The sequence below is a fragment of the Silene latifolia genome, chromosome 9 (genome assembly GCF_048544455.1).
Source record: "Silene latifolia isolate original U9 population chromosome 9, ASM4854445v1, whole genome shotgun sequence".
Lineage (NCBI taxonomy): Eukaryota > Viridiplantae > Streptophyta > Magnoliopsida > Caryophyllales > Caryophyllaceae > Silene > Silene latifolia.
The window spans coordinates 182316048-182323547 of record NC_133534.1 but is presented as its reverse complement, the minus strand read 5'-3'; the positions used below and the strand labels follow the sequence as shown (position 1 = coordinate 182323547).

The following is a 7500-nucleotide window of genomic DNA, read 5'->3' as shown; positions in this document are numbered from 1 at the left end:
ATTTGCTCCCGAGAGTCCGATTGGGGCGGATTTTTTTTTCAAATTTATTATCTCGACGAGATCTACGCGTTTAACTCATTAAACTAATATAATTTAGAGGCAAAGTACCGTGAAAAAAAAAAAAAAAAAAAAAAGGGGTGCAACACGAGGCCTTCCCAGAGGTCACCCATCCTAGTACTACTCGCCCCAAGCACGCTTAATCATGGAGTTCTGATGGGATCCGTGCATTAGTGCTGGTATGATCGCACCCATACACTTTCCTCACAAATTTCATTATATTACCTCATCTCTAGCCTTTTTTCAACATAAAACAAGTTTTCAATATCCCGCCACGCCTCCGAACTACCAGAATTTGCTCCCCGAGAGTCCGATTGGGGCGGATTTTTTTTTTCAAATTTATTATCTCGACGAGATCTACGCGTTTAACTCATTAAACTAATATAATTTAGAGGCAAAGTACCGTGAAAAAAAGAAAAAAAAAAAAAAAAAAGGGGTGCAACACGAGGCCTTCCTGAGAGGTCACCCATCCTAGTACTACTCTCGCCAAGCACGCTTAATCATGAGTTCTGATGGGATCCGTGCATTAGTGCTGGTATGATCGCACCCATACACTTTCCTCACAAATTTCATTATATTACCTCATCTCTAGCCTTTTTTCAACATAAAACAAGTTTTCAATATCCCGTCACGCCTCCGAACTACCAGAATTTGCTCCCGAGAGTCCGATTGGGGCGGATTTTTTTTTCAAATTTATTATCTCGACGAGATCTACGCGTTTAACTCATTAAACTAATATAATTTAGAGGCAAAGTACCGTGAAAAAAAAAAAAAAAAAAAAAAAAAAAAAGGGTGCAACACGAGGCCTTCCCAGAGGTCACCCATCCTAGTACTACTCGCCAAGCACGCTTAATCATGGAGTTCTGATGGGATCCGTGCATTAGTGCTGGTATGATCGCACCCATACACTTTCCTCACAAATTTCATTATATTACCTCATCTCTAGCCTTTTTTCAACATAAAACAAGTTTTCAATATCCCGCACGCCTCCGAACTACCAGAATTTGCTCCCCGAGAGTCCGATTGGGGCGGATTTTTTTTTCAAATTTATTATCTCGACGAGATCTACGCGCTTAACTCATTAAACTAATATAATTTAGAGGCAAAGTACCGTGAAAAAAGAAAAAAAAAAAAAAAAAAGGTGCAACACGAGGCCTTCCCAGAGGTCACCCATCCTAGTACTACTCGCCAAGCACGCTTAATCATGAGTTCTGATGGGATCCGGTGCATTAGTGCTGGTATGATCGCACCCATACACTTTCTCACAAATTTCATTATATTACCTCATCTCTAGCCTTTTTTCAACATAAAACAAGTTTTCAATATCCCGCCACGCCTCCGAACTACCAGAATTTGCTCCCGAGAGTCCGATTGGGGCGGATTTTTTTTTCAAATTTATTATCTCGACGAGATCTACGCGTTTAACTCATTAAACTAATATAATTTAGAGGCAAAGTACCGTGAAAAAACGAAAAAAAGAAAAAAAAAAAAAGGGGTGCAACACGAGGCCTTCCTGAGGTCACCCATCCTAGTACTACTCTCGCCAAGCACGCTTAATCATGGAGTTCTGATGGGATCCGTGCATTAGTGCCGCTGTATGATCGCACCCATACACTTTCCTCACAAATTTCATTATATTACCTCATCTCTAGCCTTTTTTCAACATAAAACAAGTTTTCAATATCCCGCACGCCTCCGAACTACCAGAATTTGCTCCCCTGAGAGTCCGATTGGGGCGGATTTTTTTTTCAAATTTATTATCTCGACGAGATCTACGCGCTTAACTCATTAAACTAATATAATTTAGAGGCAAAGTACCGTGAAAAAAAAAAAAAAAAAAAAAAAAAAGGGGTGCAACACGAGGCCTTCCCAGAGGTCACCCATCCTAGTACTACTCGCCAAGCACGCTTAATCATGAGTTCTGATGGGATCCGTGCATTAGTGCTGGTATGATCGCACCCATACACTTTCCTCACAAATTTCATTATATTACCTCATCTCTAGCCTTTTTTCAACATAAAACAAGTTTTCAATATCCCGCACGCCTCCGAACTACCAGAATTTGCTCCCCGAGAGTCCGATTGGGGCGGATTTTTTTTTCAAATTTATTATCTCGACGAGATCTACGCGCTTAACTCATTAAACTAATATAATTTAGAGGCAAAGTACCGTGAAAAAAAAAAAAAAAAAAAAAAAAAAAAAAAAAGTGCAACACGAGGCCTTCCCAGAGGTCACCCATCCTAGTACTACTCGCCAAGCACGCTTAATCATGAGTTCTGATGGGATCCGTGCATTAGTGCTGGTATGATCGCACCCATACACTTTCCTCACAAATTTCATTATATTACCTCATCTCTAGCCTTTTTTCAACATAAAACAAGTTTTCAATATCCCGCCACGCCTCCGAACTACCAGAATTTGCTCCCGAGAGTCCGATTGGGGGATTTTTTTTTCAAATTTATTATCTCGACGAGATCTACGCGTTTAACTCATTAAACTAATATAATTTAGAGGCAAAGTACCGTGAAAAAAGAAAAAAAGAAAAAAAAAAAAAAAGGTGCAACACGAGGCCTTCCCAGAGGTCACCCATCCTAGTAGTACTACTCGCCAAGCACGCTTAATCATGGAGTTCTGATGGGATCCGGTGCATTAGTGCTGGTATGATCGCACCCATACACTTTCCTCACAAATTTCATTATATTACCTCATCTCTAGCCTTTTTTCAACATAAAACAAGTTTTCAATATCCCGCACGCCTCCGAACTACAGAATTTGCTCCCCGAGAGTCCGATTGGGGCGGATTTTTTTTTCAAATTTATTATCTCGACGAGATCTACGCGTTTAACTCATTAAACTAATATAATTTAGAGGCAAAGTACCGTGAAAAAAAAAAAAAAAAAAAAAAAGGGGTGCAACACGAGGCCTTCCTGTGAGGTCACCCATCCTAGTACTACTCGCCCAAGCACGCTTAATCATGAGTTCTGATGGGATCCGGTGCATTAGTGCTGGTATGATCGCACCCATACACTTTCTCACAAATTTCATTATATTACCTCATCTCTAGCCTTTTTTCAACATAAAACAAGTTTTCAATATCCCGTCACGCCTCCGAACTACCAGAATTTGCTCCCCGAGAGTCCGATTGGGGTGGATTTTTTTCAAATTTATTATCTCGACGAGATCTACGCGTTTAACTCATTAAACTAATATAATTTAGAGGCAAAGTACCGTGAAAAAAAAAAAAAAAAAAAAAAAGGGGTGCAACACGAGGCCTTCCCAGAGGTCACCCATCCTAGTACTACTCTCGCCAAGCACGCTTAATCATGGAGTTCTGATGGGATCCGTGCATTAGTGCTGGTATGATCGCACCCATACACTTTCCTCACAAATTTCATTATATTACCTCATCTCTAGCCTTTTTTCAACATAAAACAAGTTTTCAATATCCCGTCACGCCTCCGAACTACCAGAATTTGCTCCCGAGAGTCCGATTGGGGCGGATTTTTTTTTCAAATTTATTATCTCGACGAGATCTACGCGTTTAACTCATTAAACTAATATAATTTAGAGGCAAAGTACCGTGAAAAAAAAAAAAAAAAAAAAAGGGCAACACGAGGCCTTCCCTGTGAGAGGTCACCCATCCTAGTACTACTCGCCAAGCACGCTTAATCATGGAGTTCTGATGGGATCCGTGCATTAGTGCTGGTATGATCGCACCCATACACTTTCCTCACAAATTTCATTATATTACCTCATCTCTAGCCTTTTTTCAACATAAAACAAGTTTTCAATATCCCGTCACGCCTCCCGAACTACCAGAATTTGCTCCCCGAGAGTCCGATTGGGGCGGATTTTTTTTTCAAATTTATTATCTCGACGAGATCTACGCGTTTAACTCATTAAACTAATATAATTTAGAGGCAAAGTACCGTGAAAAAAAAAAAAAAAAAAAAAAAAAGGTGCAACACGAGGCCTTCCTGAGGTCACCCATCCTAGTACTACTCTCGCCAAGCACGCTTAATCATGGAGTTCTGATGGGATCCGGCGCATTAGTGCTGGTATGATCGCACCCATACACTTTCCTCACAAATTTCATTATATTACCTCATCTCTAGCCTTTTTTCAACATAAAACAAGTTTTCAATATCCCGTCACGCCTCCGAACTACCAGAATTTGCTCCCCGAGAGTCCGATTGGGGCGGATTTTTTTTTCAAATTTATTATCTCGACGAGATCTACGCGTTTAACTCATTAAACTAATATAATTTAGAGGCAAAGTACCGTGAAAAAAGAAAAAAAAAAAAAAGGGGTGTGCAACACGAGGCCTTCCTGTGAGGTCACCCATCCTAGTACTACTCGCCGCAAGCACGCTTAATCATGAGTTCTGATGGGATCCGGCGCATTAGTGCTGGTATGATCGCACCCATACACTTTCCTCACAAATTTCATTATATTACCTCATCTCTAGCCTTTTTTCAACATAAAACAAGTTTTCAATATCCCGTCACGCTCCGAACTACCAGAATTTGCTCCCCGAGAGTCCGATTGGGGCGGATTTTTTTTTCAAATTTATTATCTCGACGAGATCTACGCGTTTAACTCATTAAACTAATATAATTTAGAGGCAAAGTACCGTGAAAAAAAGAAAAAAAGAAAAAAAAAAAGGGGTGCAACACGAGGCCTTCCCAGAGGTCACCCATCCTAGTACTACTCGCCAAGCACGCTTAATCATGAGTTCGATGGGATCCGTGCATTAGTGCTGGTATGATCGCACCCATACACTTTCCTCACAAATTTCATTATATTACCTCATCTCTAGCCTTTTTTCAACATAAAACAAGTTTTCAATATCCCGTCACGCCTCCGAACTACCAGAATTTGCTCCCTGAGAGTCCGATTGGGGCGGATTTTTTTCAAATTTATTATCTCGACGAGATCTACGCGTTTAACTCATTAAACTAATATAATTTAGAGGCAAAGTACCGTGAAAAAAAAAAAAAAAAAAAAAAAAGGGGTGCAACACGAGGCCTTCCCAGAGGTCACCCATCCTAGTACTACTCTCGCCAAGCACGCTTAATCGCGGAGTTCTGATGGGATCCGTGCATTAGTGCTGGTATGATCGCACCCATACACTTTCCTCACAAATTTCATTATATTACCTCATCTCTAGCCTTTTTTCAACATAAAACAAGTTTTCAATATCCCGTCACGCCTCCGAACTACCAGAATTTGCTCCCGAGAGTCCGATTGGGGCGGATTTTTTTTTCAAATTTATTATCTCGACGAGATCTACGCGTTTAACTCATTAAACTAATATAATTTAGAGGCAAAGTACCGTGAAAAAAAAAAAAAAAAAAAAAAAAAAGGGGTGCAACACGAGGCCTTCCAGAGGTCACCCATCCTAGTACTACTCTCGCCAAGCACGCTTAATCATGGAGTTCTGATGGGATCCGTGCATTAGTGCTGGTATGATCGCACCCATACACTTTCCTCACAAATTTCATTATATTACCTCATCTCTAGCCTTTTTTCAACATAAAACAAGTTTTCAATATCCCGTCACGCCACGCTCCGAACTACCAGAATTTGCTCCTGAGAGTCCGATTGGGGCGGGTTTTTTTTCAAATTTATTATCTCGACGAGATCTACGCGTTTAACTCATTAAACTAATATAATTTAGAGGCAAAGTACCGTGAAAAAAGAAAAAAAAAAAAAAAAAAGGGGTGCAACACGAGGCCTTCCTATGAGGTCACCCATCCTAGTACTACTCTCGCCCAAGCACGCTTAATCATGGAGTTCGATGGGATCCGTGCATTAGTGCTGGTATGATCGCACCCATACACTTTCCTCACAAATTTCATTATATTACCTCATCTCTAGCCTTTTTTCAACATAAAACAAGTTTTCAATATCCCGCCACGCCTCCGAACTACCAGAATTTGCTCCCCGAGAGTCCGATTGGGGCGGATTTTTTTTTCAAATTTATTATCTCGACGAGATCTACGCGTTTAACTCATTAAACTAATATAATTTAGAGGCAAAGTACCGTGAAAAAAAAAAAGAAAAAAAGGGTGCAACACGAGGCCTTCCTGTGAGGTCACCCATCCTAGTACTACTCGCCAAGCACGCTTAATCATGAGTTCTGATGGGATCCGTGCATTAGTGCTGGTATGATCGCACCCATACACTTTCCTCACAAATTTCATTATATTACCTCATCTCTAGCCTTTTTTCAACATAAAACAAGTTTTCAATATCCCGTCACGCCTCCGAACTACCAGAATTTGCTCCCTGAGAGTCCGATTGGGGCGGATTTTTTTTTCAAATTTATTATCTCGACGAGATCTACGCGTTTAACTCATTAAACTAATATAATTTAGAGGCAAAGTACCGTGAAAAAAGAAAAAAAAGAAAAAAAGGGGTGCAACACGAGGCCTTCCCAGAGGTCACCCATCCTAGTACTACTCGCCAAGCACGCTTAATCATGGAGTTCGATGGGATCCGTGCATTAGTGCTGGTATGATCGCACCCATACACTTTCCTCACAAATTTCATTATATTACCTCATCTCTAGCCTTTTTCAACATAAAACAAGTTTTCAATATCCTCACGCCTCCGAACGGCCAGAATTTGCTCCCGAGAGTCCGATTGGGGCGGATTTTTTTCAAATTTATTATCTCGACGAGATCTACGCGTTTAACTCATTAAACTAATATAATTTAGAGGCAAAGTACCGTGAAAAAAGAAAAAAAAAAAAAAAAAAAAGGTGCAACACGAGGCCTTCCCAGAGGTCACCCATCCTAGTACTACTCGCCCAAGCACGCTTAATCATGGAGTTCGATGGGATCCGTGCATTAGTGCTGGTATGATCGCACCCATACACTTTCCTCACAAATTTCATTATATTACCTCATCTCTAGCCTTTTTTCAACATAAAACAAGTTTTCAATATCCCGCACGCCTCCGAACGGCCAGAATTTGCTCCTGAGAGTCCGATTGGGGCGGATTTTTTTTCAAATTTATTATCTCGACGAGATCTACGCGTTTAACTCATTAAACTAATATAATTTAGAGGCAAAGTACAAAAAAAAAAAAGGGGTGCAACACGAGGCCTTCCTGTGAGGTCACCCATCCTAGTACTACTCTCGCCAAGCACGCTTAATCATGGAGTTCATGGGATCCGTGCATTAGTGCTGGTATGATCGCACCCATACACTTTCTCACAAATTTCATTATATTACCTCATCTCTAGCCTTTTTTCAACATAAAACAAGTTTTCAATATCCCGATCCCGAATCTACTCCCTTGAGAGTCCGATTAAGCGGATTTTTTCAAATTTATTATCTCGACAAGATCTACGCGTTTAACTCATTAAACTAATATAATTTAGAGGCAAAGTACCGTTAAAAAAAGAAAAAAAGAAAAAAAGGGGTGCAACACGAG

The 7500-nt window shown here is 40.4% G+C and overlaps 1 non-coding gene and 18 pseudogenes across 1 annotated transcript; all 19 read right to left on the bottom strand.

Annotated features, from left to right (window-relative positions):
- Window positions 1-134: 134 nt before the first annotated feature.
- On the bottom strand, window positions 135-250 carry LOC141604145 (5S ribosomal RNA; annotated as a pseudogene).
- A 240-nt stretch (window positions 251-490) lies between these two features.
- Window positions 491-606, bottom strand: LOC141604155 (5S ribosomal RNA; annotated as a pseudogene).
- Window positions 607-846: 240 nt separating this feature from the next.
- Window positions 847-960, bottom strand: LOC141604173 (5S ribosomal RNA; annotated as a pseudogene).
- Window positions 961-1195: 235 nt separating this feature from the next.
- LOC141604195 (5S ribosomal RNA) lies at window positions 1196-1309 on the bottom strand (annotated as a pseudogene).
- Window positions 1310-1549: 240 nt separating this feature from the next.
- LOC141604178 (5S ribosomal RNA) lies at window positions 1550-1666 on the bottom strand (annotated as a pseudogene).
- Window positions 1667-1905: 239 nt separating this feature from the next.
- On the bottom strand, window positions 1906-2018 carry LOC141604193 (5S ribosomal RNA; annotated as a pseudogene).
- A 242-nt stretch (window positions 2019-2260) lies between these two features.
- LOC141604207 (5S ribosomal RNA) lies at window positions 2261-2373 on the bottom strand (annotated as a pseudogene).
- Window positions 2374-2611: 238 nt separating this feature from the next.
- Window positions 2612-2729, bottom strand: LOC141604168 (5S ribosomal RNA; annotated as a pseudogene).
- Window positions 2730-2963: 234 nt separating this feature from the next.
- LOC141604126 (5S ribosomal RNA) lies at window positions 2964-3079 on the bottom strand (annotated as a pseudogene).
- A 233-nt stretch (window positions 3080-3312) lies between these two features.
- On the bottom strand, window positions 3313-3428 carry LOC141604128 (5S ribosomal RNA; annotated as a pseudogene).
- A 585-nt stretch (window positions 3429-4013) lies between these two features.
- LOC141604141 (5S ribosomal RNA) lies at window positions 4014-4129 on the bottom strand (annotated as a pseudogene).
- A 236-nt stretch (window positions 4130-4365) lies between these two features.
- LOC141604190 (5S ribosomal RNA) lies at window positions 4366-4482 on the bottom strand (annotated as a pseudogene).
- Window positions 4483-5068: 586 nt separating this feature from the next.
- LOC141604122 (5S ribosomal RNA) lies at window positions 5069-5184 on the bottom strand (annotated as a pseudogene).
- A 238-nt stretch (window positions 5185-5422) lies between these two features.
- On the bottom strand, window positions 5423-5537 carry LOC141604154 (5S ribosomal RNA; annotated as a pseudogene).
- Window positions 5538-5777: 240 nt separating this feature from the next.
- Window positions 5778-5894, bottom strand: LOC141604056 (5S ribosomal RNA). The gene has a single exon (XR_012525880.1). It is a non-coding gene; the product is annotated as a 5S ribosomal RNA (ribosomal RNA).
- A 231-nt stretch (window positions 5895-6125) lies between these two features.
- LOC141604187 (5S ribosomal RNA) lies at window positions 6126-6239 on the bottom strand (annotated as a pseudogene).
- Window positions 6240-6475: 236 nt separating this feature from the next.
- On the bottom strand, window positions 6476-6588 carry LOC141604200 (5S ribosomal RNA; annotated as a pseudogene).
- Window positions 6589-6820: 232 nt separating this feature from the next.
- Window positions 6821-6934, bottom strand: LOC141604171 (5S ribosomal RNA; annotated as a pseudogene).
- Window positions 6935-7152: 218 nt separating this feature from the next.
- On the bottom strand, window positions 7153-7267 carry LOC141604164 (5S ribosomal RNA; annotated as a pseudogene).
- Between the last annotated feature and the right edge of the window lie 233 nt (window positions 7268-7500).